This window comes from Triticum aestivum, chromosome 5A (genome assembly GCF_018294505.1).
Source record: "Triticum aestivum cultivar Chinese Spring chromosome 5A, IWGSC CS RefSeq v2.1, whole genome shotgun sequence".
Lineage (NCBI taxonomy): Eukaryota > Viridiplantae > Streptophyta > Magnoliopsida > Poales > Poaceae > Triticum > Triticum aestivum.
Genome location: NC_057806.1, coordinates 209,394,618 through 209,405,794, shown reverse-complemented (window position 1 = coordinate 209,405,794; position 11,177 = coordinate 209,394,618).

The window sequence follows — 11,177 nt, the reverse complement described above, 5'->3', positions numbered from 1 at the left end:
TTCATCTTGACATCTCGGACACCATCGGAGAACACCGAGATGATGGCATCGTCCGAAACCCTGGGGATCTGGAGGCGAATGCTATTAAAGCGCTAGATGTACTTATGCAGGGTTTCCCCTGGCAACTGTTTGATGCGCCGTAGGTCACCCACAGCAGCCGGACGGTCACGAGTGCCCTGGAAGTTGGCAATGAAACGCTCGCGCATCTCGTTCCAAGAGGAGATCAATCCTGCATGCAGATTCAGGAGTCACGATCGCGCGCCATCCTTGAGGGCCATGGGAAACCAGTTTGCCATAACCTTCTCGTCACCGTTGGCCGCCTCGATGCTCAGCTCATAGAGCTGTAGGAACTCAGCAGGGTCGGGGGTGCCGTCGTAGTGCGGAGGCAGGTCGGGCTAAAACTTGTCCGGCCAGACGATGCTGCGTAGCTTGGGAGTGAAGGCCCGACAGCCCGCAGTGGTCACTGGAGCCCGTCGTGGAGGTGGAGCCTGGTTTTGGCGTTCAGGAGCCGCCACTGCGGGCAGCGCGCGGTGTTGACGCGGTGGTGCAGGGAGCGCTGGGGCACCTTCTTGCGGCCGCTGGACCTCCTGGCACCTTTCTTCTTCGCACGCGGGCGCCCTGCGCAGCGGGTCACGCCGTGGGGCTACGCATCTTGGGTCGAGGGCGACGTCCTGACGGGGAGGTGGCGGAGGCGCTCCACGGGCTACGTCGCCCGCAGCGGGCGGCGGGCGAGGCAGCGAGAGGGACGGCGCAGGCGAGCCCCCAGCCACGCTGACTAGCTCGGTGATGCGGTCCACCCAGTCCTCATAGAAGTTGTCGACGGGGCGATAACACATGAGATCACGCGCCATGAGCAGCGGAGCCTGTGTGTCTGCCGGCCCACAACGAGTGAGAGACAACGAGCCAGCCGGACTCAACGACGGGGTGGTGGTGCATCCATCTCGCCACACAGAGGGGTGCTATGACGAAGCTTGTTGCTCGTGTCCCGCTGGGCTAGTGGCGGTGTTGGTGGCAGGTGATGGAGAACGACGGGGAGGCCCACCGCCAGGCGCCGTCAGGGCGACGCGAGTAGCGAGAGCAGCTCGTCGCTCGGCACGGGCTCGTTGAGCATCAGCTATGGATGCAGTGGAGCGGCGGCGGGTCGACTGACGAAGCAGAGGCTCCGACACACCTCTATCTGGCGCACCAAATGTTGGAGTCGGGGTTCCGCACACCCTTGTGAGGTTCGAATACTGGGGTGTGTGCGAAGAACTCGCCCCTCCTAGTCTGCCTGCTTGATGATTCCCCAGCCTATCTCGACGAACCCAAGGGACAAGAGACACAACGGTTTATCCTGGTTTGGGCCACCTTGTGGTGTAATACCCTAATCCAGCTTTGTGGTGGATTGCCTCGAGGGGTTGTGGATGAACTAGCACAATGGTTGAACATGTAGGATCGAAAGTATGTCTAAAGGGGGGTGATTAGACTACTTGACCAAATAAAAATCTAGCCTTTTCCCAATTTGAAGTCTTGTTAGATTTTAGAAACTTACACAAGTCAAGCAATTAACCAACACATGCAAATCTAAGAGTATAGCAGCGGAATGTAAATCATTGCATATGAAGGTAAAGGGGAGGAGTTTAGAAGGAGCAAACACAATGTAGACAAGGAGATTTTTGGCGTGGTTCCGATAGGTGGTGCTATCGTACATCCACGTTGATGGAGACATGAACCCACAAAGGGTAACAGCTGCGCGAGTCCACGGAGGGCTCCACCCACGAAGGGTCCACAAAGAAGCAACCTTGTCTATCCTGTTGGGGAACGCAGTAATTTCAAAAAATTCATGCGCACATGCAAGATCATGGTGATGCATAGCAACGAGAGGGGAGAGTACCGTCTACGTACCCTCGTACACCGTAAGCGGAAGCGTTATGACAATGCGGTTGATGTAGTCGTGCGTCTTCACGATCGACCGATCTAGCACCGAAGGTACGACACCTCCGCGTTCTGCACATGTTCGGCTCGGTGACGTCCTACGAACTCACGATCTAGTAGAGCTTCGAGGGAGAGCTTCGTCAGCACGACGGCGTGATGACGGTGATGATGTTGCTACCGGAAGAGGGCTTCGCCTAAGCACCACTACGATATTACCGAGGTAGATTATGGTGGAGGGGGGCACCGCACACGGCTAAAGATCAATGATCAACTTGTGTGTCTATGGGGTGCCCCCCTCCCCCGTATATAAAGGAGTGGAGGAGGGGAGGGGTCGGCCCTCTCTATGGCGCGCCCTAGGGGAGTCCTACTCCCATCGGGAGTAGGATTCCCCCCTTCCATGTAGTAAGAGTAGGAGAGAAGGAAGGGGAGGAGAGGAGAAAGGAAAGGGGGGCTCCCAATTCGGATTGGGCTAGGGGGCGTGCCTCCCACCTTTTCCTTCCCTCTCCTCTTTTCCACTAAGGCCCAATAAGGCCCATATACTCCCCGGGGGATTTCGGTAACCTCCCGGTTGTAACACCCATGATGCGGCTATATCTCCCACGTGTCGGAGCATGACTTAGAGGCGTAACCGCGTAGTAGGCATGTCGCAAGAGGGGTAATCTTTACACATCCCATGTACCGAATAAGAGAGGGATAAAGAGTTGGCTTACAATCGCCACTTCACACAATACAAAAATATAGCATTACATCATCCAGAATACAATCAATGTCCGACTACGGAACCAAATAAAGAAAGACAACCCCTAATGCAAAAGAACCCCGATCGCCCCAACTGGGCTCCACTACTGATCGAAAGGAAACGAAACAACACAACGAACATGATCTTGATCGAGCTCCCACTTGAGCTCAGCTGCATCATCTGCACTGGTATCAACGGCACCTGCAACTGGTTTTGGAAGTATCAGTGAGTCATGGGGACTCAACAATCTCACACCCTCGCGATCAAGACTATTTAAGCTTATGGGTAGGAAAAGGTAGTGAGGTGGATCTGCAACAAGCGCTAGCATATATGGAGGCTAAACTTACGCAAATGAGAGCGAGAAGAGAAGCACATCACGGTCGTGAACAATAAGTGATCAAGAAGTGATCCTGAAACTACTTACTTTCAAGCATAACATAAGAACCATGTTCACTTCCCGGACTCCGCCGAAAAGAGAACATCACGGTACACATGCGGTTGATTCATTTTAATTAAGTTAAGTGTCAAGTTTTCTACAACTGGATATTAACAAATTCCCATTTGCCCATAACCGCGGGCACGTCTTTCGAAAGTTCAAAACCCTGCAGGGGTGTCCCAACTTAGCCCATCACAATCTCTCACGGTCAACAAAGGATATTCCTTCTCCCAGGAAGACCCGATCAGTCTCGGAATCCCAGTTACAAGACATTTCGACAATGGTAAAACAAGACCAGTAAGACCGCCCGATGCGCCGACATCTTGATAGGAGCTGCACATATCTCGTTCTCAGGGCAACACCGGATGAGACATCCTACAAGCAAAACCAAACCTCAAGTTTCCCCGAGGTGGCCCCACAGTCTACTCGGTTCGGACCAACACTTAGAGAAGCACTGGCCCGGGGGGGTTAAAATAAAGATGACGCTTGAGTCTACAGAACCCAAGGTAAGGTGATAGGTTGTTAGTGCCAATGTAAAACCAAGGTTGGGCCTTGCTGGAGGAGTTTTATTCAAAGCGAACTGTCAAGGGGTTCCCATAACACCCAACCGCTTAAGGAACGCAAAATCAAGGAACATAACACTGGTATGACGGAAACTAGGGCGGCAAGAGTGGAACAAAACACCAGGCATAAGGCCGATCCTTCCACCCTTTACCAAGTATATCGATGCATTAAAGTAAACAAGATATAATAATGATATCCGAACAATAAACATATTCCAACAAGTAACAAACTCCATCTTCACCTGCAACTAACAACGCTATAAGAGGGGCTGAGCAAAAGCGGTAACATAGCCAAACAATGGTTTGCTAGGAAAGGTGGGTTAGAGGCTTGACATGGCAATATGGGGGGCATGATATAGCAAGTGGTAGGTATCGTGGCATAGCAATAGAGCGAGCAACTAGCAAAGAAAAGATAGAAGTGATTTCGAGGGTATGGTCATCTTGCCTGAGATCCCACAAGGAAGAAGAACGAATCCATGAAGAAGACAAATGGACGTAGTCGAACAGATCCTCACAACTCCGGAGCGAAACCGAAGCTAACGCGAGAAGCAACCCGGAAAGAAGCAAACAACATAGGAAACAACCATCACATAATCATGGCAAGGTGCTCAACCAAGTATGATGCATGTCCGGTTTAATGAGGCATGGCATGGCAAAGTGCACAAACAATACTACAAATTAAGTGGAGCTCAATATGCAACTCTGTTGCATACTGGCGAAACACCACGTCAATTATTTAGTTCGATATTGTTTAAGTACTCAACAAAATTAAATGTTGATTAACATGGCAAGAGGTGAAGCAAAGTAAAATTACCTATCTAGGCAAGTTTAAATGAGGCCGGAACAATAAACATCAAGTCCGGAAACTCCTCATGTGCATATTTAGGTTTGGTACTGTTCTTCCCTAAACCATATGTTAGAGTTTTTAAACATGCAAAGTAAAGCCACCATGTTAAAATAAGCATTTTTCTACCCCATTTACATATAAAGTTTGTTAAGTTTGGAGCTACGATTATTTAGTTATGAATTAAATCATTTTAGCATGTTATTTAAGCAAAGTAAAGCAAACATCATTTTAAACATGTTAAACATGGATGAAAGTTGGATATTATAAAACTAGACAATATTCTAAGCATTTTCCATATATGAAACATTTTAATACGATGCTTGGTTAATGAGTTATTATATGCATGAAGTATGAGGGTTTTTCTGCAAAACTAGAAATCCTGGAGTAAATAGGAAAATCGCTGGATGAAAAAAAACACGCAACGGGCCATATCTAGCTGGGCCGATAGGAGCACAGGAGAGGGGCTGTTGACCTGCTCACCCATGGGCCAACAGGCCGACGGATCTGGCGGGCTGAAGCAGGGCGCCGAGCGGCTGGCGATGCGTGCGTTGACCGCGCGGGATCGATGCGGACGGACCCGCCTCGCCCGGTGTAGTGGAACAGACGGCAGAGGCCGGCCTTGACGAGACGGCGAGGTCAACGGAGCGCAGGCGGACTTGGCGCATGGCTCTCGAGCGACAGAGCGGCGACCTAGAGGCAGAGACGAGACCGAGGCGCAGGGACTTGGCGCTCCTCGTCCTCGCTCGCAGAAGAAGCAGACAGAGGGGCGAGACGCGTGGCGGCTTTAGACGACGCAGGGAAGTGGCGGGTCAGCGAGGAGGTCCTGGAGATGGTCGCCGGCGGCGACTAGCGCGGGAAAGCGGGACGAGGCGGAGGGACTCTGGTGAGCGGCAGGATGGCGCGGTTCCAGCGAAGGAGAAGCAGAGGAGGGCTCCTGTGGTGATGCGACAGCAAGGCGCAGAACCCGCGCGGGGGCGAGGACGACGGAGGACGCTGACGAGCCTGCTTGGTGACGAGGCGGCCATGGCGCTCCTGCTCAGACGATGACGCCGGTGCTCGGCAGGATTAGTCCCTCAAGGTCGAGCCGCACCAGGAGACACGAACTCCTCGACATGGTTCCTCGGGCGCGGCGGTGCTGCTGGCCCGGTGGTGCTCCGACGAAGATGGAGGCGGCGAGGTCACGGACTAGACGAATCCGGCGGCGGGACACCGGTTCCCGACGGCAGCGAGGTGAACTGGAGCTCGGGGAGGCATCCATGGCGTGCTCGAGAAGAAGAAGTGGAGGTGGGTGAGCTCTGATGGCTCTCGGGAAGAACAAGAGGAGGCGTCGGAGCTTGGCTCCCTGGAGGTGCTCGAAGCAGAGGATCCTGGGGCGCGATTCCATTTGAGCTCGAGTGGCACTCGGGGTTGGCTGCGGCTTGCTGGGGATTTGGGCGGCGCGGAAAACACGGGAGGTGGTCGGAGGCTGCGATTGGAGGGGGTGGATCTGAGAAGGATGGTGGTTGGCTAGGTGGGGCAAACGAGGAGGAAGAAGATTGCGGCGGCGATGATGGGATGGAAGGGACAGTCTGCCTAAAACCTAGGGTTAGACTGTTTACATAGGTAGGTTCATTAGGTTAGGGGCTACTCGGTCCCTCTGATCGGAATCAGACGGTCCCAGATAAAAAGGCTAGGGCATCCAAACAAAGAATCGAAGACATTTTAGGGATGTTTTGGGATGATCCGGACCCAATGATGATGACTTCCCGGGTCGGGTCCGGGACAACTTTCGCATGCACGCGCGAGGAGGGCCGCGGGCTGACGAGAGAGGTTAGGTTGGGCCTGGCGGTAGGTAGTGAAATGTAAAGACGGTCTAGGGAGGAAAGAGAGGGAAAGCCCGGCAACAGTTATTCGGAGACCGAAAACGTCCGACGATTTGACCGACTATATTGTCGCTATAGTTATCCGTTGGGGCGTCAAACCGACTCCAAATGCGATGAAACTTGGCAGACGGTCTGCTGACAACAAAACTACACCGCGCGCCAACTTTCAACCCATTCCGAGAACATTTCCCGGCCACTTAAAAAATAATATTTCGAACGTGCCGTGGGCGCATGAAGTGTGGTTGAGCTCAGAACGGAGAACGGAGAAAACGAGGAGACCGGGATGGATGCATGTTTTGAAAACATGATGATGCAATGCATATGATGCAATGACAAGATGCAACACGTAAGCGAATGACATGGCAACGTCGGCGAATAACTGGAAGACACCTAGCGTATTGGTCTCGAGGCATCACAACACTCCACCACTACGAGTGGATCTTGTCCCGAGATCTAGGATGGCACCGGAGGGAAACGAAAGAGGAAGAGAAGAGGTAAAACTAAGTTGCTTCTTTGACAAACGAGTGAAACCAAAGAACCTTGAGAGGTTAAACAATTTGAAAGAAGAATACAACGGAGATGAATGAAGTTGAAAACACTCAGTTAGAAAAGAGGAACAAGGAACATTACTGGAACCTTGTAGGTTGAACGACATAAGAAAAGGGGTACAATAGACAAGAAGTACAAGAAAGCGCTCCGGTAGAAAAGAGATGTACAAGGAACGATAAGGATCAATTACAACAACACTCCGTTTAGAAATGGGAGGCATAGAATAAGACCTTGGCAAAATGAATGCACTTGGATGATACTCCGGTTAGAAGAGGAATGCTAGACACCACACTCCGGTTAAAACAAGATAGAGAATGAATAAGAATGCTATAATTTGGATAGCACTCCGACTGAAAATGGAAGGAATAGAACAAGATTTTGACAAGATGAGAGGAAACTAGATGACATCAACAACATACTGCCTCCGGAACTATTGAAAGAATGGAACAAGGTGTAAGAAAGATCTTAGACAGCACTCCGGTTGAGAAGGGAGACAAAACTTGATAAGATGAGAGAAATTGAATGAAAACATGACATGCCGGTTGAATGGATAAGCAAAAGGAAAGAACATGATCTTTGACAACAAATGGGATGATGGGTCGAAGGGTGCAACATCACAATGCCTCCGGAAGAAATGAAACAAATGAATTTACTGAATGGAGGAAAACAAGATCTTAAGAGAGCACGCTTACACGAGATGCTTGAACGGAGTTGTTGGACTAACAATCACGAAAGGATAAGCTTGTTGTGGCCTAATGGAAGACATCTCAAAATGTTGAGGTGACAACTTGCCACAAACGGAAACAATAGATTGGATTGATATGAATAAGGAGATGAGAAGCTTATTTCACTGGGAGGATAATTGAAGGACTTGGACCATTTATAAGCACCATAAATAGAAACAATCCTTAGGGAAAGCTTTAGGTGAAATATAACCCAATATTACTCCAATGAAGAGATTGATGGATTGAAAAGATGTCTTGAGCGAAGAGAAAATGACGGATTTTAGATATGTCACTCTTGAAAACTTGTGAATTATGAAACACGAAGGGAAATTATCAAGAATGACATAACACCGCCTCAAAAGATAAGGTAGAAAGAATTACACTTTGGAATGCAAGATGAAGAATACTTGAGCTCCTCTGAAAAGAAACTCGATGAACACTTCGAGAAGGAATTAAATCCTGGATGAAACCACCATGTAGAGCCTCCATGAAGAACTCCGGTAACAAATTGATGATAAAAAGAAAGAGTAGTTGCAAACACAAGGTGAAGCCTTGCAATGATTTAGATGGAGCTTCGCGACGAGATAATGCGGAAAAACTTGGAACTCCGGAAAAGAAAGATGAACAAATGAAATCAAGAATTTGACGAGCCTCCGGAATAAGGAATCGACTTCACTTGATGAAACAAGAATAAGAATTACATTATGCATATCCTTCAACAATTTAGATTGATGACAAGCAACGGATTTGACATACTACTTATCCTCGTAGAAAAGGATTAAGAGAGATATAGCACAAATTTGGGAATGTCTTCAATGAACCACCGGTAGGATTGGAAAGAATGAATGAATTGATAAATAACCAAGGAAGAGAACTCTTGAATGAACCACCATAAGAATTGAAAACGATTGAAGAAAATATAAAGAAACACCGGGAAGAATTGAAGAACGAATGAAGATACTTGACCGAATTTAGATACAAGCGAACAAAGATATCATGAACTGATTAGAGAACACTTGAACAATGCACTGGTAAGATTTGGAGAACAATAGCTGAAAGCTGAGAATGAATAAACCCGAAATGATGGCCTTCGGAGAATCAAACTGAAAAGACTCCTCAATTGCTTCGGATTGATGAAAAGAATTCTCACAATAAAAAAACAATTATGAGATGATGGCATCAAGCTTGAACTATGCATCTTCGAGAGAACGGACCAAGATTTGAGAGAAACTCGTCTTTGATCTTCAGATGTTGAGAGTGACGATGAGAAACACCACCAAGAATTATTGAGATACTCCGGGATGACGAATAGAAAGGTTGAGCCGACAGTGATAATAATTTGACAGATCTTGGAGAAGGCATTTTACTGATGATAACTCATTCTTACGTCAAACTTTGAAATATTTGAGAATAGCTCCGGTAAAATTAGAAGAGTCAGGTAAGATCCTGGAAAAAGACCTGTGGGTTACGTCCCACTCAAAATAAACACCGTTGAACGATTACTTGAAAGATATTGCACCCGTTGAATTAAATGGCTTGAATGAGATAACCATCTCGCAGTAGCTTGAACAGATCGAGAATGGAAACCCGAATCTCTTGAGATATCTTCAACACTCCAGAACAAATGAATAGCGAGGAGCGGATGATTAAGAGGTGCACCAGCATGAGAAAACATTTGAAACGAGGAAAAGGATATGATCGACAAAGCTTGACTTGAATCCATCGGAGAAGAAAAGAATGAAGAATGATGAACTCGTAGCTCCGTTAGTATTTTCCTGAGAATCACCGGATTAGAATATTGACAAAAAAGAATGGAGAGGCTTCCCATCAATAAGATGGATACTTGATTAAGATATATGAGTCCTTGAAGAAAAAGGGTGGGATGGTGGGAAAAACAAAGACAACTTGGAGACGGATGAAACAAACACCGTTGACGAAAACTGAGAGTGGATCTTGTGAATAGGAAAAATGATAGGATCATCTTGAAGACAAACACACCGGTGGAAAAGGATTGACATGACAAACTCGATTATCATGAAGGATTAGTATTCACATAGAAATATGAGAATACCGCTTAGGAAAAGGTATGGAATCCACATTTGACTTTGAAGCAACTCGAATACCACAACTGAAAACAAAACAAAGGATTGGCTTGCAAAATAAGCCGAAACAAACATATGATAGAGGTTTTGTCCGAAGTTTTCATGGTGGGGCCCACACGGGCTCGATCGTACAACACCATCATGTACAAGGCAGTGCACATGACATACGAAGCGTCCCCGAGTCAGCATAGCCAAGGACTCTTTAAGACACAATGAGACCACTGTAAAACCAACCGTGGATAGGCGGACCACTAGACGCCGAACTCCAATCTCATATCATGCATCTGTTAGAAAGATATCCTAGGAGCTACTTGAATTCCCACTTATAAACTCCCGAAACTTTCTGGTTATGCAATCAGGTGTTGGGGATACAGGGGAAGCATAATATCTCACCCAAAACTAACAAATCCTACATCCAGTTGTATCCATCCTTCAACACATAACCAAGAAACCTCCGGAAATCATTTACCTCAACCTTCGAAAAGCATCCGTTATACGAGTTATGGCAATACTCCCGAACTCCCGCCCCAGTACTGGGTGGCGTCGAGGTTATCTCACCAACAACTGCATAAAAGAGATTTTCGATGTCGATGAACTTAGATATTCGAGAACTGCAACGATAAAATTGTGACGATAACACCTCGGAGCTCAACTCCCCAGGACACTGCCACAACCCCTAAATGTCAGGAGGCACCAAGAACAATGTTATCGTCACAAAACCATCAGAACGATTCCAAGATACCCGCGTGATCCTAATTTTTTTTCGTGAAATTTGAGGAGAGAAGAGTCAAAACTCTACGTTAGGAGGCCTCACCAGAGCAACGAAGTGACTGGGGATTAAAAAGAATCCTACTCTCCGATATATATATATATATATATATATATATATATATATATATATAATCCTAAGACTCAAAACATTTTTCTAGACTCAACAACGTCAACGATTCGATCAAGTAGGGGGCTCCTAAGTCGGGAAGGCTTTGATTACCACCTTGTAATGTCTCCCACGTGTCGGAGCATGACTTAGAGGCATAACCGCATAGTAGGCATGTCGCAAGAGGGGTAATCTTTACACATCCCATGTACTGAATAAGAGAGGGATAAAGAGTTGGCTTACAATCGCCACTTCACACAATACATAAATATAGCATTTCATCATCCAGAATACAATCAAGGTCCGACTACGGAACCAAATAAAGAAAGACGAGCCCTAATGCAAAAGATCCCCGATCGCCCCAACTGGGCTCCACTACTGATCGAAAGGAAACGAAACAACACAACGAACATGATCTTCATCGAGCTCCCACTTGAGCTCAGCTGCATCATCTGCACAGGTATCAACGGCACCTGTAACTGGTTTTGGAAGTATCTGTGAGTCACGGGGACTCGGCAATCTCACACCCTTGTGATGAAGACTATTTAAGCTTATGGGTAGGA